This window comes from Protopterus annectens, chromosome 6.part0 (genome assembly GCF_019279795.1).
Source record: "Protopterus annectens isolate FY-2018-M chromosome 6.part0, PAN1.0, whole genome shotgun sequence".
Lineage (NCBI taxonomy): Eukaryota > Metazoa > Chordata > Ceratodontiformes > Protopteridae > Protopterus > Protopterus annectens.
In genome coordinates this window covers 982,634,521-982,661,804 of record NC_056737.1, presented here as the reverse complement: position 1 = coordinate 982,661,804, position 27,284 = coordinate 982,634,521, and the positions used below count along the sequence as shown (strand labels likewise).

General features: G+C 45.5%; 1 protein-coding gene across 1 annotated transcript in view; it reads left to right on the top strand.

Annotated features, from left to right (window-relative positions):
- The window catches only part of YLPM1 (YLP motif containing 1), a gene marked incomplete in the record, with an annotated part of 1,534,972 nt that overhangs the window by 211,514 nt on the left and 1,296,174 nt on the right, over positions 1–27,284 (top strand).

Genomic DNA, 27,284 nt, shown 5'->3' with positions numbered 1-27,284 from the left:
GTTATCTGTTTTGTTTCGTAAAAACATCCATGGAAGTTCAAATAACCGTGTTATAATTCAGTGAGTGGAATGGATGCCATGATGCAGAAGGCACTACCTTTTTTTTGGGGTACCTTTTCTGTAACTGTTTGCTTACTCTTATTGCTGAAAGTTAACTTTTAAAAAGCTGGTTTTGTATCTGATGTGAGTAATGCACTTGTTCCAGTTTCCAGGATTGGGGTCAGCACACATTTTGAAGGTGCTAACCCATGTACTGAAAGAAAAAATATATATTTCTTCAGCCTGCAGGGAGGTTGTAGTGTATAGTAATGTATACTTCAGATGTCTTCATGTGAATATGAGTTGATGACCACATGATTTTTTCCCACACTACCCCCAGAAATACTTTTCTTTATTTTCAAAGGGGTGGGAGAGCTCACCTTACCTTTGTTCAATCTCGCTACTTAACTACAGCATGGATTCAGTAATTGTTGAGACATGAAATTGCATCTCCTCTTAAGTAAGGGAGAGCAGTTTTATTATATACAGATGTTCTTCTGTTTCTATGTTTCAGTATTCTAGTTGTGGGATTTCCTGTCCTCAGGTGACTCTTACGTCGGCTGTTGTACAAAAACTTCAGCTTGGCTGTTGCAGCGTGCGTGGGATGTCAAGACGCAAGGCCATAAACCAGGGGCCTTAAATGTGACGTCTGCACGCACAATCCCTGGAACTTTTCAGCCGCATAATACCTACGCATCGTATGATCGCTCCTTCACAGACATCGCATCAGTAAAGCTAAGTAACCTATTGGGTTTCTGTTTTTCTTGTTTTGCAGGTTGTTATTGCTTAGGCTTGGTTGTAGCCTTTAGCTGATGTCAGGTACAAAGGGAAAGTGCCAGTGCAGGCGCCAGATACCCCATAAAGACGCCCATGATAGGTGTGTTTTTTTTGCTTAGGGTGGGAACACTATCATTCCTCCTGCTCAGTTTGTCAATCATTTGTGCCGAAGACCCTACGCAGCCCCCTGGCCGCTTTAAACCTCTTCCTAGAAAACCAGCACCTTAAACAGCTGGCCCTTAGAATGGATCCCGCATCGGAGGCCACACCCGAACCTCTGTGCAAGAAAGCCAAGATTCCTAGGCCTTCTCACCTGCTGCTCCTTTCCCTGTCGGCCCTGCCAGCTGCCGATCTAGGAGTTGGGGTGCGCTCGGCGGATCCGTTGACTTCAACGACATCCCTTGAAACCGACTGGCACGTCCTTGGAACTTAGCTAGACACCGACTACCGTCAGTGTCTAGGGGGAACCAGTTTCTGTGGTACCTCCGACCAAGATCCAGACTTCGGAAATGTTAACTTCAAAACCTGACGCCAGGCCGATTCTTCTTTCTTCCACCCCAGTCAAAAAGAAGTAGAAGACCCAAGCATACCCCTCTTCTACAGAAACCATACCAGATTGGCAGGCCTTACCTTCCTCTCTCATGCAGGCCTTTATGGCTTTTAGGCCTTCAGCCTCAGCCTCCACTACTTTGCCTTTACTGAGCCCTAGGCCTGCATCTGCCTCTTCCCTGCCTCCCTCCCATGACCTCTCAAGTTAGGGAGGGAAGAGCATGATTCTTCCTTTTCTTCCTCGGAGAACTCTATTTCGTATACATCCCAGATAGCTTCTCCCCAGGAGGAGTATTCACCTGATGAGGAATCTGTGGAAAGGGATTCTCCATCTGAGAATGTTACATTTGGTGAGGCCATCACCAAGATGAAAGATAGCTTCAAATGGGATACTTTCCAAATGACACCCCAAAGGAGGTACTTTGAGCTGCTTGAAGTAAAATTACCCTTAGACCCATTATAGAGTACAACGCTCCTTTTGGTATGTACCTCACAAGACATCTACAACAACTGGAAAGGCCACAGAAATACTTCACAAAGAGGATTACCGGCCTCAAACAGATGCCCTACGCTGACAGTCTCAAACTCCAGCGTTATTCCATTGCATATCGCCTACTCAGCTTTGTATGTTAGGCAGAGATCACCTCTATGTCAAACCCAGAGCTGTTGGACATGCTCCAATTAAAGAAATCCCAATCCCTCCGAGCTACACGCTCTAGGGACCTAAACCTTGTCACCACAATAAACAGAACATGCTGGTGGGATAGATTCCTTTCCCAGAGACTTCCCATACTTTGGAATAAACTACCTATCTATATCAAACAAAGCTCCTCCTCAGCAGTCTTCAAGAAAAATCTTGATGATTGGATGGGAAATAGGAAATTCACCCCGGGGATCACCTCTGTGGCTTTGCTTGACAGTGGCACAGGAAAATAATTTTCTTGGGTGGCAAAAGCCAGGGTACCTTTTTGGCTGGGCTCGTATAGGCCCCAGGGCCGATAGCCTAAGTACCTACCTATGAACCATCTGGTTGTCTCTCCAGTTCTAGCTGCTTACTTGGATGCCTTTAATTCAGCATCTATGGCCCCAGACTCCCAGTCTCCAGCCCCTAAGTGCCCTGACCACTTCTATAAAGTGCCAGACTAGAATAAATTCCTAGTTAAGCCTCCATTGGTGGACCCACCTGTCATTGCCGCCATTCCTGATAAACAGTCTAGACTACAGCCTTCCGCCTCCCTCCTACACACAGATAACCGCAGGTGTATGGATATGATGGGAAAGAATTTATACATATCCTCCACTTTGGATTTCAGAGCCATAAATTATCAGACCCAGATGACTAAGTATACTCTAGACTTAGTGTCTCAAGCCTCCTTTATGCTGGCTTCTATTCCTGACTGACATTACCTCCAAACTGTCCTTGGCTCAGCAAGTAGCCAGGCAGTCCATCAGATGCAGCTACGATGCTGTAGAAGCATCTGCCCGCTCTGCAGCATCTGCTTCTGTCCTCCGGAGGTACTCCTGGCTGAGAGACCAGAATCTACCAGAAAACTTAAAGTCCAAGATCTTGGATGCCCCCCTGGATCACAATTTCCTTTTTGGTAAACAATCTGCCGACCTTTTCAAGAATCTGCAGGAAAAAAGTGAAGAATTACAGGACATCAAACACCTGGTGTCCCCCATTCCCAAGTGTTATAGGAACTACCCTACTAAAACCACCTTTGTAAGATGTAATCCTCCTCAGACAGCCTCTTCCAGATCTAGAAGAGGGGCAAAAAGACTTACCACGTCCAGACCTACTGCACCACCACCTCAGCCCAGGCAATCCTTTCAGGACAGAGGAGGTTCCAATAATGCGTTAATGCGTGACTGCCTTGCCCACCTAACGCTCTCTGCACGCCTTCTCCACTGTCTCCCCCTCTGGCAATCCATCGCCATAGACTAGTGGGTCCTATCCCTTATCCAAGAAGGTTATTTCCTCTCCTGGATGGAAAAAACACCCAAGAAAGGTATTCCACCCCCCCCCCCAAAAAAAAAAACCCAGGTTCCTCTCCTGCCACAAGTTTTGTCAGACCTGCTAAGGCTAGGCACCATAGAACCTTTCCCCTCAGGACAGGAAGGAAAGGGATTCAACTCCTGTCTCTTCCTCATCCCCAAAAAAGATGGGACCTGGAGACCCATCGTAGACCTTTCCTTTCTAAATCTACACCTTCAGGTACCCTCCTTCAGAATGCTGTCACTCCCCACTCTGCTCCCTCTCATTCCAGCCAAGGCCTTTATGGTCACCCTGGACCTAAAAGAAAGCCTACCTGCACATACCCATAAGGATTTCCACAGACAATTCCTGCGTTTCTCTGGACCTTCCTCTCATTTCCAATTTGCCCCCCCCCCCCCCGAGTCTTTACAAAGTGCCTTTCCCCAGCCATTGCCTTCTACACAATTCAGGGAATCCAGATTTACCCATATCTGGATGACATCCTAATCCTAGCAGAGTCCAGATACCCTCTCAAGGCACCTGCACTTCATGTCCCTTCTGGAAGTTCACCAACCTCCCAAAGTCCTCCTTGAGCCCAGGCCAGGGCAAGTGTTTCCTAGGCTGCAGAATCGGAAAGGACAAAATGAGGGCTTTTCTCTTCACAGGACAAGGTTCTGTCCCTGACTTCCCACTTCCAGGAAACCCTCCACTCCCAGAAGGTGACGGCAAGGCAGTTCTTGCTTCCTGGGCTTAATGGCAGCAACCATCCCCATGCTACCTCTGGCCATAATGCAGATGCACAAGCTACATTGGTACCTCAAAAACATTTGGTCCCAACACCTACATCAGTTGTAACAGGTTATTCCCCTCCTTCCCCTGTCTAAAGAAAAAAATCAGCTGGTGGATTCAGCAAGTCCAACTAAACCCGGGACTCCCACTTCTCCCCCTCCTACCCCAACCCAAACAGTGCATGCAGATGCCTCAGGTTCAGGTTGGGGGGGGCGCAACACTGGCATCCTACAGGGTTCAAGAAAAGTGGCACCCCTTATTTTCAGGCCAAGCCCATCAATGTCAGGGAAATGACAGCAGTCTTCCTAGCTCTAAAGACCTTTACTCCCCTTCTGGTACCAGGGGTGCTCCGGATAGTGACCAACAAATACCACTGTTATGTGATACCTCAACAAACAGGGAGGAACAAAGGCCTGCCAGCTGTGCAGACTGATGTGGGAATTAGCCTCTCGCAACAACTTGGCCCTGCAGGCGACCTACATCTCCTCGCAGGACAAGAAAGTAGATCTCCTAAGCAGGGCTTCCATCCCACAGCACAAATGGATGCTGGACAGGTGGGGGTCATCCTAACCATAGTCCACCGGTGGGGTACTCCACAAAAAGACCTGTTTGCCTCCGCTCAGAACAGACAGCTGCAGATTTTCTGCTCAAAGACCTACTCTCGTCTAGCATGGAGGGTGGACACTTTCAACATCTCTTTGGAGGGGAAGTTTCTTTATTGCCCCACCCCCTTCCCAATGTATCCGAAAGTTGTCCTGAAAATCCAGAAGGACAAACCAACAATCTTGTTAATGACTCCCTACTGGCCAAGGCAGCACTGGTTTTCCCCTTCACAGTCTAGCCAAGGGGAATCACTACAAGTTACCCTATAAGATGGACCTACTGACACAAGACAAAGGAACTCTCCTCCACCCACACTTGCAGATGCTATCCCTAACTCTGTGGGTGATAAACTTTTGATCCCCTTCAGACACCACTACCCAGAGGACGTGCTTTCAGCCCTGAGGGAGGGAAGGAAACCTACCACCAGAAAATCTTACCTAGCTAAGTGCGAAAGGTTTACAAAGTGGTGTCTGGATAAGTGAAAGGACCCTTGCTCTGCTGATTCCCCTCTTGTTCTCTCTTGTGTGTGTCAATTGATTAAAAGCGACTTTCTTACTCTTCAATAAAAGTACACCTTTCTGCTATATTAGCCTGCTGGGCCGCCTTCTCTACTTGCTGGCCTTCAAGATGTTCATGTTTCACTGTTGCAGTCATTACATTTGGGTTATCTGCTTGCATGTAGCCCTCAGTCGGCCTGATTAACAAAGTCTTGAGTCCTGCATCAGTTGCTGTCCCTTCTTCCAAGACGTCAGGTCGTCTGGGGTATAAAACATGCAGCTTGATGCCATTACATCAGTATTTCTTGCCGTGTGGTGCCCGAAGCAGAAGCAGTTCGCAAGTGCCGGTCGGCCGACTCCTGAAATTTTTGTTTGAGTTTCAGAACCAAAGTCTTCAACTAAAGCGAAGTACTCTGCTGGGAACTTTTTCTTGCTCCTTACCGATGTCAGTAAAAGTTAATAATTGTATTACTTGTGGAAAGCAAATACTTCAGATTTTCATTCGTACTGTATTCCTTGCCTAGGCCTTGATCACGATGTACCTTGCTGTCAGCTTTGTGCTTTATTTAATCAGCACACGATCCGTCGTCTATATATTTTCGCCACTAATTATTTCGGTTCTTGGTTTAATTATCCAGAAATGTCTGTTAGCCATCCGACTACCTTTCGCAGCCCCTGATACCCACTACGTCTGATTCGCAGGCCTCTACTGAGATGCATTCGGAGTCCAGTATGTCACAAGATACGTCAACTGTGGAACCCACAGATGTCTCTACCTTCGATGGGTCCGGAGCCGCTGTGCAGGTACTGGCTTCTGAGGGTGTATTCAGGCCTACGGACTTGGATATTAAATCGACGCCTCTTTCATTACTTAGGCCTAAATCTTGATCCATGTCTAAAAAAACGATGCCTAGGCCACATGCTCAGGCCTCTATGCTTAAAAAAACAATGTCTGAAGATCTAATAACTCTAATCAGGGGTAGCCACCCCCTCCCCCCCTTCTAAGAGGCCTAGGACTGAAGTTGATTATGAATCTTCTGATCAGGATTCTGTTTTTTCTGACTCTTCTGATGATCTGAACTTGCCTTTACCTACTTATGAAGATTCTGATGCAGAGGAGTCTCTTCCCTCTGCTTCCCCTCCTGAAGATTTTTCTTTGGGGGAAACCTTACATACTCTAAGGGAGCATTTCCACTGGTAAAGCCAGGATTTTTCTTAATTAAAAAAAGAGGCTTAGGGATTTCCTTCTCCTACATCAGTATAGGCCTTTAGCTATTCCTGCTGTACTAGACATTGTTTTTTTTTTTTAGGAATCTAGTTTGGCCCCTGATTCCCTGCCTCCTGCTCCCTGAAAATCTGACAAGATACTACATGGTCCCTGAGTCCCACAAGTTCCTTTTCAAAAATCCTATTGCAGATCCAGATACTATTTCACAGGGGCCTAAGGGCATTAAGGCTTCTACTGCTAAAAATCCTACCCCTTCTGATAGAGAATCCAGGACGCTGGATAGATGGGGTAAGAAGGTTTACACTTCTGCAACATTGGCCATTAGGGCTTTAAACTGCCAGTTTCATATGTTAAAATATCAGCAACATGTTATTGGACTGCTTAAACAGAAAATGTTGATTCCTGACTGTGTGGAAAATAAATAATTACAGGATTTAATGCATTCTGCCGAACAAGTTGGAAAACACACTTTGCAGTGTGGTTTTGATTCATTAGAGGCCTCTTGCAGGGCTGCTGTTACTGGGTCTGTGCTCAGAAGGCATGCTTGGCTTAAGGAGCAATCTGATCACGTTAAAGCTAAATTGTTGGATGCTCCTTTAAATCAAGACCGCCTGTTTGGCAGCAAGACTGAGGAAGTTCTTAAAAAAAGATGGAAGATAAAGCTAAATCTATGCAAACTGTTAAAGATTTTTTACAAGTTCAGCCTCCTAGATTTAGTAGGCACTAGCCCTCTAAGAATTGGTCCTTTCCAGCCCCTTCCAGGTCTTCTCAAGCCAAACTCAGACACAGCAAAACCCCCAGGTTTCAGTCCCAGGGGACTCGCAGAACTCAGCAGTGGGGGGCCTCCACTTCCAAGTCTGGGAATAATAAGGACCCCCCCCCCAATGGTAAACTGTCTCAATGACTTCATTGTAAAATTTCCAAGCACTTATCAACTGACTGCCCCTTTGGGCAGAGGCCCCAAAACACAAGTACTTTCTCTCTTAAGCATGGGGGCTATTCAGCTGGTACCAGAAGAGGAAAAGGGATAAGATTTCTACTAGAGACTTTTCCTGGTACCCAGAAAAGACAATTCATGGAGTCCTATCCTGGACCTGTCTACTCTAAACACCATTTTGGAGATTCCAAAGTTAAAGATGCTGACTCTTCACCAATTACTTCCTATGCTAGGCAAAGATGCCTGGTTGGCATCACTAGATTTAAAAGAAACATACCTGCACATCCCAATCTAGGAATGTTGCAGAAGATACCTACGCTTCAAAGCAGGCTACACACACTATCAGTTCTTTGCACTGCCCTTTGGCTTATCTACTGCGCCCAGGGTATTCACAGCGTCCCTGGTTCCAGTTATTGCATTTTGCAGGCAAAGAAATATTCAAATATACCATACCTGAACGATTGTCTAATTCAGGCAGAAAGCCAGGACATACTTTTGAATCATCTGACCTTTGTAAAAAGGGTTCTAACTTGTCTTGGGTACACCATAAACAAAAAGAAATCAGACCTGGTACCTTGTCAACAAATTATATTCCTGGGAGCAAGCTTGAATACAACTTCCCAGATGGTTTACCTCACGCCAGAAAAGCAAATTCATTTGACAACCTACTTCAAACAAGTGGCCACAAAAACGCTGCTATCTGCAAGACCAATACTGCAAGCCTTGGGGTTCATAGCCTCCTGCATTCTTCTAATTCCATATGCAAGACTGCATATGAGGAAACTACATTGGTGTCTAAAAAGCTTATGGTGTCAACATTCTCAAGACCTAGAAATGATTCCTATCCTCCTTTGCCTACACCTAGAGTTCCTTTGGTGGGCAGAGGTCTGCCACCAAAACAAGGGACTACCTTTCATACCACCCCAAACCCTAACAGAAGCATCAGACTTATGCATGAGGGGCTCACCTGGCAGGGAAGTGCGTTCTCCTGGTGGGGAAGTGCATTTAGTGCAAATGGAACCCAAGTCAAATGCACCTGCATATCAATCGGAAAGAAATGTTTGCTGTATAGAATGCTCTGACAGCCTTTAAGGACCACATTCTTCCAGGACAACTAATGGTAAAGACGGACAACACCACTGTTATGTGGTACATAAGCAGGGGGGTACACATTCTTACCCCTTCTGCAGACTAGCCATGGCGTTGTGGAGCATAGCCTTGAGCTACCAAATGCACCTACAAGCTCAGTTCCTGGCAGGAAAATTAAATACACTGGTAGACGGACTAAGCAGAAACCTCATGGACTCACACGAGTGGAAACTGGAACCAAGGATTTTCAACATGTTGACAAGCAAATGGGGGAGCCCAGATATAGACCTGTTTACCTCTCCCCAGAACTACCAATTGGTCAAATTTTGCACAAGGACTCCCCACAAATAAGCCTGGAAAGTGGATGCTATGTCCTTCAGCTGGAAAAACCGATCAGTCTATGCCTTCCCCTCTTTGTCTCTGCTCTCCAAAGTACTACTAAAATTCAAACAGGACAAACCAAGGATGATTTTGATTGCTCCAGACTGGCCGTGCCAACACTGGTACACCCTCCTGCTCAGTGTGTCATCGTTATGTCCATGGCACCTGCCTCAGACTCCTTCCCTGCTGTCTCAACAGGAGAACCAGATTCTGCACCCTAAGCTTCTAACACTGAATCTTGCAGCCTGGGTAATCTCTCCTTTACCATCCCTTAGCAAACCTGTGGTGGATATCATTTTAGAGGCAAGGAGGCCTAGTACTAGAAAATGTTATGCAGAAAAATGGAAAAGATTCTGTGCCTGATACCAGTCTCAAGGGATGAGCACAGCAGCGACCAATTTACCTCAGATTTTACAGTACTTAACTGAGATGCTTTACAAGGGCCTGTGTTTTTCCTCCATTAAAATCCACGCCTCAGCCATTTCAGCTCATTGTAGCACAGAACCTCCCGTCTTCTCTCATCCACTGCTCAAGCAGTTCCTTGGAGGGGCCCAAATTTTGAGACCACCCAGGAGAGCTCCAACCCCAGCCTGGGACCTTAACTTTGCCTTGGAGAAACTTCCTCTACCTTCTTTCGAGCCAGCTGCTACTGCAGACTTAAAATTTCTTTCTTGGATAACGGCTTTTCCATCACTTCAGCTAGAAGGGTATCTGAATTACAGGCCCTTATGGCAGTGGAGCCTTTCATCATCTTTCAAGTGGACAGGGTGTCCCTCAGAACCAATCCATCCTTCATGCCCAAGGTGGTGTCCAGTGTGGCTCTTAAGCAGTCCATTAATTTGCCAACCTTCTTTCCCAAGCCACAGAATAAAGGGGAACGGATACTGCATTCCTTAGTTGTGCACAGACAACTTAGATTCTACTTGGACAGGACTAAACCTCAAAGGAAATCTGAAAACTGCTGGTGGCATTTCCTGCAGGGGCAGAGGGGAAGGCTATTTCAAAGCAAACCATTTGTAAATGGATAAGCCGTTGCATTCATTTCTGCTATAAGCGCCATGGAAAACCTATCCCCCAGGGGATCAGACCTCACTCCACCAGGGCTGCATCTACCTCTACAGCCTTTCTCAGAGGCGTCCATACCAGGGACATCCTAGAAGCTGCTACCTGGAGTTCTGTACATACTTTCACCAAGCATTATCATTTGCCAATTTTCTCTAAATCCAGAGCTGTTTTTGCCACTGCAGTCTTGCAGGGCTTTATAGCTGGCCCTAATGCTATCTAAATTTCTCCTCCCAACCATAGCTTTCGGAATCTACCCAAATGTAATGACTGCAACAGTGAAACACGAAGAACATAGTACAGTTGTGTATACTTACCGTTCGAGTGCATTCACTGTTGCAGTCCTGATTACCCTCCCTCCAGCCCCCTAACTTCTTTTGGCTCTACCTCTACTTTCCTTTACTATGCTTAAAAGCCTTTTTGGTGTATTTGCTTTTTTGTTGGAGGTATATCTTTGTGCTTTTATGTTTAATTGCTTCCCATTAGGGGGCACCCGACATCTGGGGCAAGAAAAACAGATGTAATGGAATCTGCTGCATGTTTTATACACCTGACGTCGTGGAAGAAGGGACAGCAAGCGACGGAGGACCCAAGACTTTGTTAATCAGGCCGACTGAGGGCTACCTGCAAGCAGATAACCTAAATGTAATGACTGAAACAGTGAATACACTCCATCTACATTTATGGTAAGTGTACGCAACTGTATTTCTGAGGATCGTGCGTGCAGACTTCACATTTAAGGCCCCCTAGTTTATGGCCTTGCAGCATGCATGGGATGTCAGACGCAACAGCCAAGCTGAAGCTTTTGTGTAAGAGCCGACGTACAAGTCGCCTGAGGGCAGGAAATCCCACAACTAGAATACTGCAACATGGAAGAGAAGGACACCTATGGTTATGGTAAGATTTTCCACATCTATTCTTTACTTGGCTTTCAGTTTATTTTAGGCAGAAAAAAATTGGTTCACAGTAGCTACAGATGCTACATTCACATACAAGCCTTGTACTTCCAGAAAAAAGTGGAATACCTGTAATGACTTTATCATGTGGACTGCAGACTTCCCTTGATTAGCAGATGCAGGAGACCCCATGCTACATAGCTGCAATGTACATGATTTTTAAATGTAGTCTATGAAAAGGATTTCTGCAAGACTCTGCTTGATGAACATATATATTTATCTTACTCTGCAGTCTTCAAAGGGTCAAAAATGGAATTACGATACCAAAATCTGTTTCTTCTCTTTCAACATCATGAGCTTTAAAATCTTCTGTTTTAAAACTAAGGTTCTGTGCTGGGACAACGCCTATTTGGCTTCTACTTTTCTGAAGTATAAGCCAGTACAAGTTTGCTCTGGCTGACTTAAGTTTGCAGATAATGTACTGCACATTAGCAAGTTAAATGGTATCAGAAATAACTGTCTAGGGATATAACCCTCTTTCTGTCTGCAAGAGCCTGACTAATTGCCTGACTTCTGGAGCTTTGTCTTCCCAGTCTTATCTCTTGTTAAATTGAAATTAAAAGCAGTATGTAGGTCACACTGACTAACTGTACAGCTGTATATTCGTATGACAGATTTCTTGAAACAAGCTGACCAAGCACTGCTGTGAAATTACATTTTCTTTAACACAAGTATAATACTGTCATGTACACTGCACTTCCTCAGCTGACTGATTACAAAATGTCCACCAAAAAGTATTTTACAACCACTTTTATAGTGTCAGTATTTTGTCGTTGAAAACATTTTCTTTCGTGGATTGAAGCATTCTTTGTCTCTTATCTCAGTCTGGAGAGAACAAGATGTTCTTCGTGTTTCACTGATGTCCTTCATGGATGCATCTGCAGTCATAACAAATGGGTTGTCCTGTCGTCAGGCAGCCCTTCGGTCGGCCGGATTCCAAAGTCTGGGTCCGGCTTCGGCTGATGTCGCACTTCACCCGACGTCATCTCTGCTGGTCTTCGGGTATAAAGGCATCAGCCGACGCCATTTTCCTCAGTCTTTCTTGCCGCGTGGCGCCCGAAGCAGAAGCTGTTTGCAAGTGCCGGTCGGTCAGATCGAGATTACTACTACCGAATACTACTACGAAGACTTCTAAAAAGCTAAGTACCCCGTTGGGGACTCTTTCTTGCCTCAGCCGATGTCAGAAAAAGTCAATAACTGTTTAACTTGTGGGAAACAAATACCTCATAAAGATTTCCACTCTTACTGTTTGCCTTGCTTAGGCCCAGACCACGACGTAGCAGCCTGTTTAGCCTGTGCTTCCTTCAACCGACGAGCGCTTAGGCGTCGGTCGGAGTTTGCTGAACAGTTTTTCGGCTCAGATTTTGTGTACATTATGCTGTCGGATCCTCCGACTACCCAAATTGTTAAAAAACGCAAAGAACAAGACCGACACTCACGGTCCGCGGTTTCGGCCAAAACCACGGTTAAGCAAGCCGCGAGTGTCTCTGTTTCGGCCGAAACCGAGAAAACTGGTCAATCTTCAGCCGAATCCATGACTACTACTGAGGCTCCTGCTACCTTACCTGAATCAGCCTCAGAAATTTTGCCTACAACTGTGGTTCCTACCGATTTATCAGACACCATCCCTTTGGATATCTCTACCCCAGCACGTGGTGCTGCTAGGCCTCCTGCAGCCATGTCTATTAAGGCCTTTGCCAGGGCTAAAGCAGCCAAATCAGCTAAATCAGTGCCTGTTAAACCACCCTCACTCAGGCCCACTTCTAGTTCACAAATGCTTACTCTGGCAGAAGATTTAATATCCTTAATTAGGGGATCCCAATCTCACCCAGACAGGGCCTCTCAGCCCCCAGAAAAGAGACCTAGGGCAGAGCCCCCCGAGCCTGTGTACTCTGATGATTCTGCGGATGACTCTGACATTACAGACCAGCCAGAGGCTCCTTTTTCCAATTATGAAGATTCAGATGCTGAAGAATCCATTCCAGCTGCCTCTCCACCAGAGGAATTCTCCTTTGGGGAAACCTTACATGCCATGAGAGAACATTTCCAATGGCAGGGACAAGATTTCTCTGATTCAAGAAAAAGGCTTAGGACTTTTCTGCACTTACCACAACATAGGCCCTTAGCTATACCTCCTGTCCTGTCTGTTGTGGACGATGCATTTAATGATGTCTGCACTGCACCTGATTCTTTACCTCCAGCCCCTGCCAAACCAGATAGATTTTACAGGGTGCCAGACACTCATCACCACCTATACAAGGCCCCACTTGCAGACCCCAAACTATATCCCAGGGGCCTAAGGCAGTAGCCTCGACCACAGCAAAACCCTATTCCCTCTGAAAGGGAATCCAGGTCCTTAGAGATATGGGGGAAAAAGTCTACACCTCTGCTACTCTCTCAGCTAGAGCTTTAAACTGTCAGTTTCACATGATCCAATACCAAGAGTTTATGCTTGATCAGTTAATTAAAAGCTGTCCTCTGATGAATCTTTAGATAAGAAATATGTATTAGAAATGGTGAATAACATCCAACAGGTTAGTAACCATTCTTTAAAATGTGGCTATGATGCACTGGAGGCTTCATTTAGATCAGCCATGACTGGCACAGTGATAAGAAGGCATGCATGGTTGAAAGAACAGGTCTTACCGGATCATGTTAAAGCTAAGCTATTGGATGCTCCTATGGATAAGGCCAGTCTATTTGGGGAACCTGCCCAGCAGGTAATGAAAAAAATGGAAGAGAAGGCAAAATCTGTACAAACAGTTAAAGATTTCCTACAGGTTCAGCCCCCAAGGTTTAGCTGGAACTGGCCTGCCAAAAATTGGTCCTTTCCTGACTCCACAAGATCACAAAGGGGCAGGAACAGACGCTCTAGGGGCAGAAATCAATCCAGAGGAGGTGCCTACAGAGGACGACAGTGGCAAGGCAATAACCGAGGCACGGACACAACCACTGCCACTGCAACAGGACAATCACAGTGACTTGGCTCTGTCTCCGCCTACCAGGGAGCAATTAGCAGCACCATTAGGCGGAAAGTTAGCCTTATTCTCGAAAAATTGGCACTATATCACAAAAGACAAGTGGATTTTGCAAACTATAGACCAAGGCTACCGGTTCCACTTCCACACTTTACCAGTAAAAAGAGGAATGCCAAACCTGCTCCCAAATCAAAAAATAGAAGCCCTGCACCAGATAGCGGAATTAATAAAAATGAGAGCTGTGGAAAGAGTACCAATAACAGAACAGGGCAAATGATTCTACTCCAGACTCTTCCTAGTACCAAGAAAAGAGAAAAACTGGAGACCTATTCTCGACCTGTCCATCTTAAACACATACATCATTGTCCCAAAATTCAAAATGCTGACCCTACAGCAACTTCTTCCCATGCTGGGCAAGGAGTGTTGGCTGGTAACTCTAGATCTCAAGGAGGCATACCTGCACGTCCCCATTCGACCAAATTGCAGAAGATACCTCAGATTTCTTGCAGGATCAGAGCATTATCATTTCTCAGCATTGCCCTTTGGCTTATCTACTGCGCCCAGAGTATTCACAAAATGCCTGGCATCAGTAATCGCTCACTGCAGAGTACAGGGAATCCAAATTTATCCATACCTGGACGACTGCCTGTTACAAGCGGACAACAAAAGCAAGCTGACAACAGATTTACAAAGGGTCATTTACTTGCTACAAGCCCTGGGATACACAGTCAATTTACAAAAGTCAAGGCTGATACCATCCCAGACAAGAACTTTCTTGGGCTGAATTGGACACAGTAAAACAGATGGCATTCCTAACTGCAGAAAAACAAAAGAGCTTCCTCTTTACTTCTTGGCATTAACAAAGCAGAACAAACTAACAGCAAGAAAAGTTCTGCAGGCCTTGGGCTTCATGGCATCATGCATAATCTTGGTCCCACATGCCAGACTGCATATGAGAAAGTTACAGTGGTACCTAAAGAATTTATGGTCTCAACACAGGCACAGCTTAGAAACAGAAATAGCACTAATCCCATGCTTAAAACAGGAGTTCCTATGGTGGGCTCGGGCATGCCAGTCAAACCCAGGCTTACCCTTCCACAACTTTCGAGCAAACCAAACCATCACAATGGACGCCTCAGACCTAGGATGGGGGGCGCACATGCTGGACAAATGCGTACAAGGACTGTGGACTCAGGACCAGCTGCACCTGCACATAAACCAAAAAGAAATGCTGGCAGTAAAACTGGCAATCCTAAAATTCAGACCATTCCTCAAAGAAGGCCATTTGATGATAAGGACAGACAACACCACAGTCATGTGGTACATCAACAAACAGGGAGGCACTCATTCTTACCCCCTATGCAGAATGACTTTGGACCTTTGGAATCTGGCTCTCGGCTACAACATCCAGTTACAAGCAATATTTGTACCGGGAAAAGAAAACACCCTAGCAGACATTTTAAGCAGAACCACCTCGGATGCTCACGAATGGATGCTACACCCGGACATCTTCAAGGCCATCACAAAGAAATGGGGAATGCCACAAATAGATCTATTCGCTTCTCCACTAAATCACCAGCTCAAAAAATTCTGCACAAGGACATTCCACCCACTTGCAGGAAGGTGGACTCTCTATCCTTCAGCTGGAAAGGCCTGACAGCATATGCATTTCCACCTCTTCCCTTGATGCACAAGGTACTACTGAAAATCAAAGAGGAACGTCCAAGGATAATTCTGATAGCTCCGAACTGGCCAAGACAACACTGGTACCCATTGCTGAGGAGCATGTCTCGGGAGAAAATGTGGTCAATACCCCTGATGCCTCTGATGTTAACTCAGAACAACTACAACATACATCCAAACCTAAAAACCTTGCAACTGACTGCCTGGAACATCACATAGCAGTAACTAACCCAGACCTTTCACAAAGGGTTAAAGACATTATCCTTGAAGCCCGCAGACCTTCAACAAGAAGGAACTATGCAGGAAAATGGAAAAGGTTCATCATTTGGAGTACTGAAAGAGGAAAAGATGTGTCTAACATAGATATTGCTAACATTCTGGAGTACTTGGCAGAGCTTCTACATACAGGCCTGTCCTATTCCTCCATCAAGATACATGCATCAGCTATTTCAGCAGAATACAGCTTTGATCCTCCTGTCTTTTCACATCCTCTACTCAGGCAGTTCCTCAGAGGGATCAAGAATGTAAAACCTCCTAGGAAACCACCATTACCAGCATGGGACTTGAACTTTGTACTAGAAAAGTTGACACTCCCTCCCCTTGAACCAGCAACAACAGCAGATCTACAACACCTGTCATGGAAAACTGCTTTCCTACTGGCTATTACTTCAGCAAGGAGGGTTTCGGAACTACAGGCCTTAATGGCAGTGCAACCCTTCCTAATCTTCCATCAAGATAGGGTGTCCATGAGAACTAATCCTACATTTATGCCTAAGGTGGTATCCAGAGTGTCTTTGAACCAGGCAATCCACCTACCTACCTTCTTTCCCAATCCACAAAACAGAGGTGAAAGAATAATGCATACCTTGGATGTACATAGACAGTTACGCTACTACCTGGACAGAACCAAAGGTAACAGAAAAACTGACCAGCTCTTCGTAGCCTATGCAACAGGAAGGGAAGGAAAAGCAATTTCCAAACAGACCATCTCCAAATGGATAGGAAATTGCATAAGATTCTGTTACTCCTACCATGGAAAACCAATTCCACAGAACATAAGACCTCATTCTACAAGGGCTACAGCCACTACCACAGCTTTCTTAAGAGGAGTGGCAACCAAGGACATTATTGAGGCGGCTACTTGGACCTCCGTGCATACATTTGCCAAGCATTATAATTTACCTCTATATTCTAGATCCCGAGCAGGGTTTGCCACTGCTCTACTGCAAGGGATCCTGACTACACCATAATTTTTATTCCTCCTCCCCTAGTTTGGCTATGGTATTCTACCCATTTGTTATGACTGCAGATGCATCCATGAAGGACATAGTACAGTTTTGTACCTACCATAAATGTAGATGTCCGAACTGGATAGCATCTGCAGTCAGGATTACCCTCCCTCCTTCCCCTCTGTGGTACTCCTAGGGTATTTACCCTCCTAATAGCTAGCTGGGGGGGGGGAGTCTCTTATGGTGTATTTGTTTGTATATATGTACATACATGTTTATTTTTTGTGTTTACCTTCTACTATTTTGGAAACATTGGCTTTTATCCAAAATTTAGCTTTCCAAGAGGGCAATTGGCATCTGGGGCAAGAAACACTGAGGGAAATGGCGTCGGCTGATGCCTTTATACCCGAAGACCAGCAGAGATGACGTCGGGTGAAGTGCGACATCAGCCGAACCCAGACTTTGGAATTCGGCCGACCGAAGGGCTGCCTGACGACAGGACAACCCATTTGTTATGACTGCAGATGCTATCCAGTTCGGACATCTACATTTATGGTAGGTACAAAACTGTACTTTGCAGTCATAACTGTAGGGTACTCCTGCCGGCAGGCAGCCCGAGGTCGGCCAGAATATCAAAGTCTGGGTCCGGCGTCGGCTGTATCAGCAAGTACCCTGACGTCAGAACGCATGGGTATAAAGCCGACAGCCGACACCATCTTCTCCAGTCTTTCTTGCCGTGCGGTGCAAAGCAGTTCGCTAGTTTTTGGTTGGCGTTTTCTAGACAACGTGGTGTGATTGTCGTCGGTCCGAAGTTTTCTACTTCTCTTCTCAAAGCTAAGTACCCCGTTGGGGAAACCTTTTTCTTGCTCCTCCGATGTCAGAAAAAGTTAATAATTGTGTATCGTGTGGAAAACAAATACCTCATAAAGATTTCCACTCTTACGGTCTACCTTGCTTAGGCCCTGACCATGACGATGTTCTTCATCTCACATTGCTGCAGTCCTTACACTTGGGTAGTCCGCTGTCCTCGGTCGGCCCGAATATCAAAGTATAAGGCTGACGTCGGTCAAGGCGCATTTGACTGACATCAGGACGTCAGGGTACAAATGCGCATGACCGACGTCATATCCTCAGTCTTTTTTGCCGCATGGTCCGATGCAGAAGCAGTATTGCAAGTGCCGGTTGGCGTTCTGAAATTTTTCGCTGGAGTTTCAGACCGAGTCAAAGTTGGCTAAGTACCCGTTGGGGAATATTTTAGTTTTTTCTTGCCTCAGTGGTTTACCGGATGTCAGAAAAAGTGAATAATTGTATTTCTTGTGGGAAACAGATACCACATAGAGATTATCATACTTTGTGTATTCCTTGTTTAGGGCCTGAGCACGACGTTGTTGGGTGTCGCTCTTGTGCTAGATTTAATAAGCGCACTATAAAGAGGAGATTAGATTGTGCCAGGTTAGTCTTTGGGAAGCGATGCAATTATAACATGCCGTCGGATGCTCCGACGCCCGCTTCTTCAAAGAAGCGCAAGGACAAAGCAGTGAAGCCTAGGTTAGAAGAATCGTCCGTACCGGACGCCGGTTCTTTAGAGGTGTCGGTGGAGCCGGTGGTTCCACCGGAGGTTTCTTTGGGATCCCAGGGAGAGACCTTGTTATTGCAGGATGTGGCCTCTCAGGAGGCAGGCCAGGGTGATGGGGCCTCTCAGGTTGCTATACTCCCCTCCCTGCCTAGGGTGGTTAGGCCTTCTTCTTCTGTTTCCAAGGCTTCTCCTAGAGGCAGGCCAGGTTTAGCTTCAGTTGGTGTCACCCCTAGTTCTTCTGGAACTGTGCCCAAGAAGCATATGCTTAAAATGGCAGAAGATTTGATTACTCTGATTAGGGGTTCTTTGCCCCCTCCTGATAAGAGACCTAGGGTGGAGCTTGAGCTAGGGAGTTTTGAGCAGGCTTCGGATGTTTCAGAGTCTTCGGCTGAAGACTTGCAGGAGTACTCTCCTTATTCTGATTCTGATGTGGATGATTCTACTCCTTCTGCTTCTCCTCCTGAGGATTTTTCTTTTCAGAAACTCTTCATTCCATGAGGGAGCATTTTAAGTGGGAAGGTCAGGACTTCTCTGATTCCAGGAAAAGGCTTAGGAATTTTGTTTTACCCCAGCATAGGCCTTTGGCTATACCTCCTGTTTTGGATGTAGTGGAAGATGTTTTTACAGAGGCTTCTCTTAATCCTGATTCTCTGCCTCCTGCTCCTGTTAAACCGGATAGGTATTACAGGGTGCCTGAAGCTCATAAGTATCTTTTTAAGAGTCCTAGGGCGGACCCAGAAACTGTTAGCCAGGGGCCTAAAGGTGTTAAGGCTTCTGTTGTCAAAAATCCGGTTCCTACAGATAAAAGAAGCCAGGGCCTTGGATAGATGGGGAAAGAAAGTTTATACTTCTTCCACTCTAGCTATGAGGGCTTTGAATTGCCAGTTTCACATGTTAAAATATCAAAACTATCTCCTTTCACAGTTGAAGTCTAAGGTTGATGCTCTGGCGGAAGGTATTGAGTGTAAAGAGTTACAAGATTTAGTACATGTTTCTGAACAGGTGGGTAAGCATTCTTTGCAATGTGGTTTTGATGCTGTACAGGCCTCGTCTAGGGTGGCTGCCACTGGGTCAGTTCTTCGCAGGCACGCCTGGCTGAGGGATCAAAATTTATCTGACCATGTTAAAACAAGGATTTTAGATGCTCCTTTGCAATCTGATGTGTTGTTTGGTTCTCCTGTTGAGGCAGTTTTAAAGAAAATGGAAGACAAGGCTAAGTCTATGCAGACTGTTAAAGATTTTTTGCAGGTTCAGCCTCCAAAGTTTAGTAGAAATTGGCCTGCTAAAGGGTGGACGTATCCTTCTTATGATTCCCAGTCTAGGGGTAGATCTAGACGTGGTAGGGGCAGAGCTCAGGGCTCTTTCAGGCCTAGAACAGGGAGTTCTCCTGCACAGTCTTCAGGTGAGGGCAGGGGTCAGTCCTTTCGTAAACAGACCCAATGACCTACCTTTTCGGCTGCCAGAGCCTTCTCGCCTGGCAGCACCTTTGGGAGGAAGGTTGGCACTTTTCAAAGAAAATTGGAGTTTAATTACCCAAGACAGATGGGTATTGGATATCATACACCAAGGTTACAGGTTTTATTTCCATACCTTGCCTCCTTTCAGAGGCATGCCAGACGCTCCTCCTCAACAAAGAATAGAGGCTCACAAGCAAATTTCTCTGTTACTTCAACTAGGGGCCATACAGCCGGTCCCTATGCCAGAAGTGGGCCTAGGATTTTATTCTTGCCTGTTCCTAGTACCAAAGAAGGGGAACACGTGGAGACCAATTTTGGATTTATCTATCCTCAACACTTATCTGGACATTCCCAAGTTCAAAATGTTGACGTTACAACAGCTTTTACCTCTGCTGGGCAAAGATCATTGGATGGTAACTTTGGATCTCAAGGAGGCTTACCTTCATGTTCCTATCAGACTAAGTTGCAGGAAGTATCTGCATTTTCGAGCTGGGACTTCTCACTATCAGTTCTCTGCATTGCCCTTTGGCTTATCTACTGCGCCCAGAGTATTCACGAAAGTTCTGGCTCCAGTGATAGCTTTCTTCAGGCTAAAAGGAATACAGATCTATCCTTATTTGGACGACTGCCTGATTCTGGCTCAAGGAAGGGAAGAGCTTCTTCATCATTTGGAATATGTGATAGCAGTGCTAAGATGCCTGGGGTATTCTCTGAACGAAATAAAGTCCAGTCTAGTACCCTCTCAGGACATGTGCTTTCTGGGTGTAAGACTGAATACAGCATCCCAGATGGCCTTTTTAACCCCGGACAAACAAGAGAGTCTTTCCCTTTACTTCCATCAACTATCTCATCAGTCCGGGCTGACTGCAAGGACAGTCCTTCAAGCCTTAGGGTTCATGGCATCTTGTATTCTGGTGCTTCCCAATGCCAAACTGCATATGAGGAAGCTGCAATGGTATCTCAAAAATGTATGGACACAGCACTGCCAGGATCTGGACACTGTCATTCAAATAATACCTTGCATTCAAAAGGAATTTTTGTGGTGGGCTCAGGAATGTCACCTAAACAAGGGACTCTCTGTGACCTGCCAGAGGCGAGTCAGATTTTAACGACAGATGCCTCAGACAAAGCTTGGGGAGCTCATCTAAATGGAAAGTGGATACAAGACACGTGGCCTGCCAGACTACAACATCTACATATCAACCTGAAGGAGATATTAGCAGTCCAGTTTGCATTAATAGCTTTCAAGGATTTACTTCTTCCAGGGCAGGTGTTGATTCTAACAGACAACACAACTGTCATGTGGTACATCAACAAGCAAGGGGGAACGCATTCTTATACTCTATGCAGGCAAGCAATGATTTTGTGGGAGACTGCTCTGTTTACAGCTCAATCTTCAGGCAAGGTTTCTGCCAGGAGCACAGAACTCCTTAGCAGATGTGTTGAGCAGACGAATTATGGATCCCCACGAGTGGAAATTGGATCCTCTTGTATTTCAGAAATTGACAGTGTCATGGGGAACTCCAGACATAGATCTGTTCGCTTCTCCACTAAACCATCAGCTGCCAAAGTTTTGCACAAAAAGGTTTCATCCCACAGCTTGGAAAGTGGATGCTCTTTCTTTCAGTTGGAGCAATCTTCATGTGTATGCCTTTCCACCTCTGCCTCTCCTCCCAAAGGTACTTCTAAAGGTCAGACAGGACAAGCCAAGGATGATTTTAATAGCTCCAGATTGGCCTCGACAGCACTGGTACCCATTACTGAGAAGTCTGGTACGGAAGCCTCCATGGCCTTTGCCTTGATTCCACACCTGTTGTCACAGGAGGACAGCCATTTGCTCAATGTCAAACTTCACTCTCTTCACCTAACAGCCTGGCATATTCTGTTTTGAACCATAGAGGGTCTCAACTTCCACAACAAGTTTTGAATGTGATTTTGGAAGCTAGAAGGCCTAGTACAAGGAAAGTGTACGCAGATAAATGGAAGAGATTTTTATTTTGGAGTGCTGCAAAGGATTTTGATGTTTCTGAGCCTAATTTAAGTGTGGCTCTTCAATATCTTACTGAGTTACTGGACAAAGGTTTGTCCTTCTCTTCTATTAAGGTTCATGCTGCAGCAATTTCAGCTCACTATGAATGTGACCCTCCATTGTTTTCTCATCCTTTGTTCAAGCAATTTCTTAGAGGGGCAAAGAATATAAGACCCCCACGTAGAGCTCCTACTCCTGCTTGGGATCTCAATTTTGTGTTGGAGAAACTCACTCTACAACCTTTTGAGCCTCCAGCTACTTCTGAGTTGAAATATTTATCATGGAAGACTGCCTTTTTGTTGGCCATTACCTCTGCAAGAAGGGTTTTTGAATTACAGGCCCTTATGGCGGTTGAGCCTTTCTTGATTTTCCATAAGGATAGGGTATCTTTGCGTACTAATCCTTCCTTTATGCGTAAGGTGGTTTCTAGTGTGGCTTTAAACCAAACTATTCATTTGCCTACTTTTTATGCAAATCCCCAAAATAAAGGGGAAAAGATTTTGCACACTTTAGATATACATAGGCAGTTGCAATATTATTTGGACAGAACTAAAGGGTTCAGGCAGTCTCAGCAGTTGTTTGTTTGTTTTGCTTTGAGTTCTCAGGGCAAGCCTGTGTCAAAACAAACTATTTCTAAGTGGATTGGGTTTTGCATTGCTTTCTGTTATTCCCATCATGGCAAGGAGATTCCAGCTGGGATTAGGCCTCATTCCACTAGGGCTACTGCCACTTCGACAGCCTTTTGAGGGAGTGGCAACCAAGGATATTTTGGAGGCAGCTACTTGGAGTTCAGTGCATACTTTCTCTAGGCATTATCACCTGCCACTTTACTCTAAATCAAGGGCTGGTTTTGCCACTGCTGTTTTGCAGGGTATTTTGGCAGCTCCTGCTTCCTTGTAGTTTGGCCATCCTCCCTTACCTCTGCTTTGGGATTCTACCCAAGTGTAAGGACTGCAGCAATGTGAGATGAAGAACATAGTACAGTTTTGTACCTACCATAAATGTAGATGTTCGAAGATCCACATTGCTGCAGTCCAATTTACCCTCCCTCCTCTGTAGTTAGAGGTGGTTGTGTGGGTTGGGTTGTAAATATTGTGTACATTGTATATATTGTACATATAATTAGTGCAAGGGTGGTTGGTTGTTTGTTTGCTGTCTTTTGGTTTTGACCTTTATTTTTAGGGTCTTCTGACATCTGGGGCAAGAAAAGACTGAGGATATGACGTCGGTCATGCGCATTTGTACCCTGACGTCCTGATGTCAGTCAAATGCGCCTTGACCGACGTCAGCCTTATACTTTGATATTCGGGCCGACCGAGGACAGCGGACTACCCAAGTGTAAGGACTGCAGCAATGTGGATCTTCGAACATCTACATTTATGGTAGGTACAAAACTGTACTTTTCTTGCTGTCGGTTCTGTGCCAGGTTTAATTCTCGCACTATCAAGCGTAGGTACGATTGGGCCTTGAATTACTTCGGTAGACGATTTAATTATAGGATGTCGTCGATACTTTACCGACTACCGGAATACAGAAGAAACGCAAAGACAAGGACAGGCCTCCGAGGTCCAAACAGGATACTTTGCAGCCGGAGCCAGCTTCGGGTTCGGCGGTAGTCAGTGAGGCGCTTTTGCAGCCCCTGTCGTCCGCCACTTCAGAACCGATGGCCGACCTGGACTCCCATGGGGAGCCATCTAGGCCTAGTAATTTGTCTGCTGCAGGACCTTCGGACGTCGCTCCTTCAGATGGGTCCGGAACCGCTGTGCAGGTACCGGCTTCTGAGGGGGTCTTCAGGCCTTCACATATTACTATTTCCACAAAGACTCCTGTTAAACCCAGACTTTCTGCTCAAGCTTCTTCGGATTCAGCTCCTAAGACTCAGAAGCAATTAGTACGGCTGGCTGAGGACTTAACTATGATTAGGGGCTCTCACCCTCCTCCTGAGAAAAGGCCTAGACAGGATATCCCTTATGATTCCTCTGATCAGGCTTCTGTATCTTCTGTTTCTTCCTCTGATCAGGATTACTCTTTTCCTCCTTATGAGGATTCGGATGCAGAGGATTCTGTTCCCTCTGCCTCTCCCCCTGAAGATTTCTCTTTTGGGGAAACCTTGCATGAGATGAGGGAGCATTTTCATTGGGAAGGTCAGGATTATTCTGCTTCCAAAAAGAGACTTGGGGAATTTCTTCTTCTCCCTCAACACAGGCCTTTAGCTATTCCTCCTGTACTTGACATTGTGAATGATGCCTTCTCTGAAGCTAACTTGAATCCTGATTCCATGCCGCCTGCTCCTTCTAAGCTTGATAGATTTTACAGGGTCCCTGATTCCCATCAATTCTTATTTAAGAACCCTTCTGCTGATTCTGAAACTATTCCGCAGGGTTCCAAGGCTGCTAAGGCCGCCTCCTCTAAGAATCCTATCCCCTCTGAAAAGGATTCTCGTGCCTTGGACAGGTGGGGCAAAAAGGTTTATACTTCAGCTACCCTTTCTATTAGAGCTTTAAATTGCCAGTTTCACATGTTTAAGTATCAACAGTATCTTTTATCTGTCTTAAAACAAAGGCTTTCTACCTTTCCTGCATGTGCTGAGGACAAGGAATTACAGGATGTGTTGCATGCAACTGAGCAAGTTAACAAACATAGTTTACATTGTGGTTTTGATGCCTTAGAGGCTTCTTGCAGGGCTGCTGCCTCTGGCACTGTTATCAGGAGACATGCTTGGCTTAGTGAGCAGAATTTACCTGAACAAGTTAAGGCTAAATTGCTGGATGCCCCTGTTCAGCATGATGTCTTATTTGGATCTAAGGCTGAGGAGGTTATTAAAAAGATGGAAGAAAAAGCCAAGTCTATGCAGACTGTAAAAGATTTTTTGCAAGTGCAGCCTCCTAGATTTTCTAGAAATTGGCCCTCCAAAAATTGGTCTCTTCCCACTTCTGACAAGCCTCAAAGGGGAAGATATAGACGCTCCAGAGGTCGGGCTCAGGCCTCTTACAGATCTAGACAGTGGACTGCTTCTTCACCTAGAAGGGGAGAAGACAGACCTCAAACCCAAAGAAAGCAGACCCAATGACTCCCTCTGTTGGGCTACAGGTCCTCCTTCCCTGGATGCCCCTCTCAGAGGAAAACTTTCTCTTTTTTACCAAAATTGGACTCTCATTATCCAGGACAAATGGGTGTTAGACGTGATTTTGAAAGGCTACAGATTCCACTTTCATACTCTGCCAAGGCCTTCCGGCTGGCCAGATCTGCCAAAACATCAATGGACAGAGGCCTTAAATCAAGTGGACGCTTTATTAGCCTTAAGAGCCATAGAACCTGTTCCACCTCTAGAGGTGGGGAAAGGTTTTTACTCAAGACTTTTTCTGGTCCCAAGAAAACTAAACTCCTGGAGACCTATTCTGGACCTCTCAATATTAAACACCTTTTTGGAAATTCCAAAATTCAAAATGCTTACACTTCAACTTCTTCCAATGCTCTCACAAGATGCTTGGATGGTAACATTGGACTTAAGAGGCTTACTTACACGTCCCCATAAGGCAACAATGCAGAAAGTACCTCAGATTCAAGGCAGGCTTGAGACGCTTCCAATTCTCTGTACTGCCATTTGGCTTATCTACTGCGCCCAGAGTTTTTACAAAATGCCTGGCTCCAGTAGTAGCTTACTGCAGACTTCAGGGGATTCAGATTTACCCCTATCTGGACGACTGTCTAATTCAGGCAGACAGCAAAGACCTTTTACTTCAACACCTGCATTTTGTTCAACGTCTTCTCCTACTACTGGGATTCTCAGTGACACAGTCACATCTGATTCCTTCTCAACGAATGACCTTTTTGGGAGCTCTTCTAGACAAGTTTACAGATGGCCTTCCTTACTCCAGAAAAACAGTTACAGCTGGCTTTAATCTTCAAGACCTTGGCAACATTGACTCAGCTCACTGCAAGGAAATTCTTGCAGGCTTTGGGCTACATGGCCTCTTGCATCCTGTTGATTCCAAATGCTGAGGCTTCACATGAGGAAACTTCAATGGTACCTAAAGAGTGTATGGTCTCAGCATTACCACAGTCTGGATACTATGATTCCACCGATTCCCTGCCTCCAGAAGGAATTCCTTTGGTGGTCCAGGGCGTGTGTTTTGAACGAAGGGAAGCCCTTTCGTCTTCCTCAACCTACTCTGATCATAACCACGGATGCCTCTGATTATGCTTGGGGAGCTCATTTTCTAGACAAATGCCAACAGGGCTCTTGGACAAACAAACACCTTCTATGGCACATCAACTTGAAAGAAATGTTAGCAGTCCAAAATGCTCTTCTAGCCTTCCAGACTCTTTTGAAGCCAGGACCTCTGCTAATTCGAACAGACAATACCACAGTCATGTGGTACATAAACAAGCAGGGGGGCTCTCACTCTTACGCCCTTTGCAGACTTGCCATGACTTTATGGGACACAGCCCTAAATTTGAATCTGGACCTTCAGGCGCAGTTCATTCCAGGAAATCAGAATCTCGTAGCAAACAGCCTAAGCAGAAACATTTTGGATCCTCACGAATGGATGTTGGACCCCAACTTACTCAGCAAGATAACTGCAGTTTGGGGCTGTCCTCAGATCTGTTTGCATCCCATCTCAACCATCATTTGCCTCTCTTTTGCACCAGGTCCTTCCACAAGACAGCTTGGAAAGTGGATGCCCTGTCCTTCAGCTGGAGGAATCTTTCGGGATATGCCTTCCCTCCTCTTCCCCCTCGGGTATTGCTAAAGATAAAGCTGGACAAACCCAGACTGATCATTTTGATAGCTCCAAATTGGCCTCGTCAGTTTTGGTATCCAACTCTACTACACCTTTGCTTGGAACTCCCTTGGAGTCTTCCTCTGACCCATTCTGTACTGTCCCAGCATCAGGGTCAGGTATTTCATTCTCAAATCAAGCCTCTCTGCCTGGCAGCTTGGCTCATCAAAGGCAATTAATTCCTTCTTCTCTTCCTAAACAAGTTTTGGATATTCTTTTGGAAGCTAGGCGTCCCAGTACAAGGAAATCTTATGCTTCTAAATGGAAAAGATTTTGTATTTGGATGCGGGATCGTGGCTCTGATCCTTTAATACCTGATATTCCCTCTATTTTACTTTATCTCTCAGACCTTTTGATTAAAGGTTTTTCCTTTTCTTCCATTAAAATTCATGCTTCTGCTATTTCGGCTCATTTCAATTGTGATCCTCCCATTTTTTCCCACCAGCTGGTTAGACTATTTCTGAGAGGAGCTAAGAATTTAAGACGACCTAGATCTCCTCCTGTCCCTCCTTGGGATCTCAACTATGTCTTGGAAAAGCTTACTTTGCCTCCTTTTGAGCCTGCTGCCTCTGCGAATATTAAGTTCTTATCCTGGAAGACAGCTATCTTGTTGGCCTTGACTTCTGCCAGAAGGGTGTCTTGAGTTACAAGCCCTCATGGCCGTGG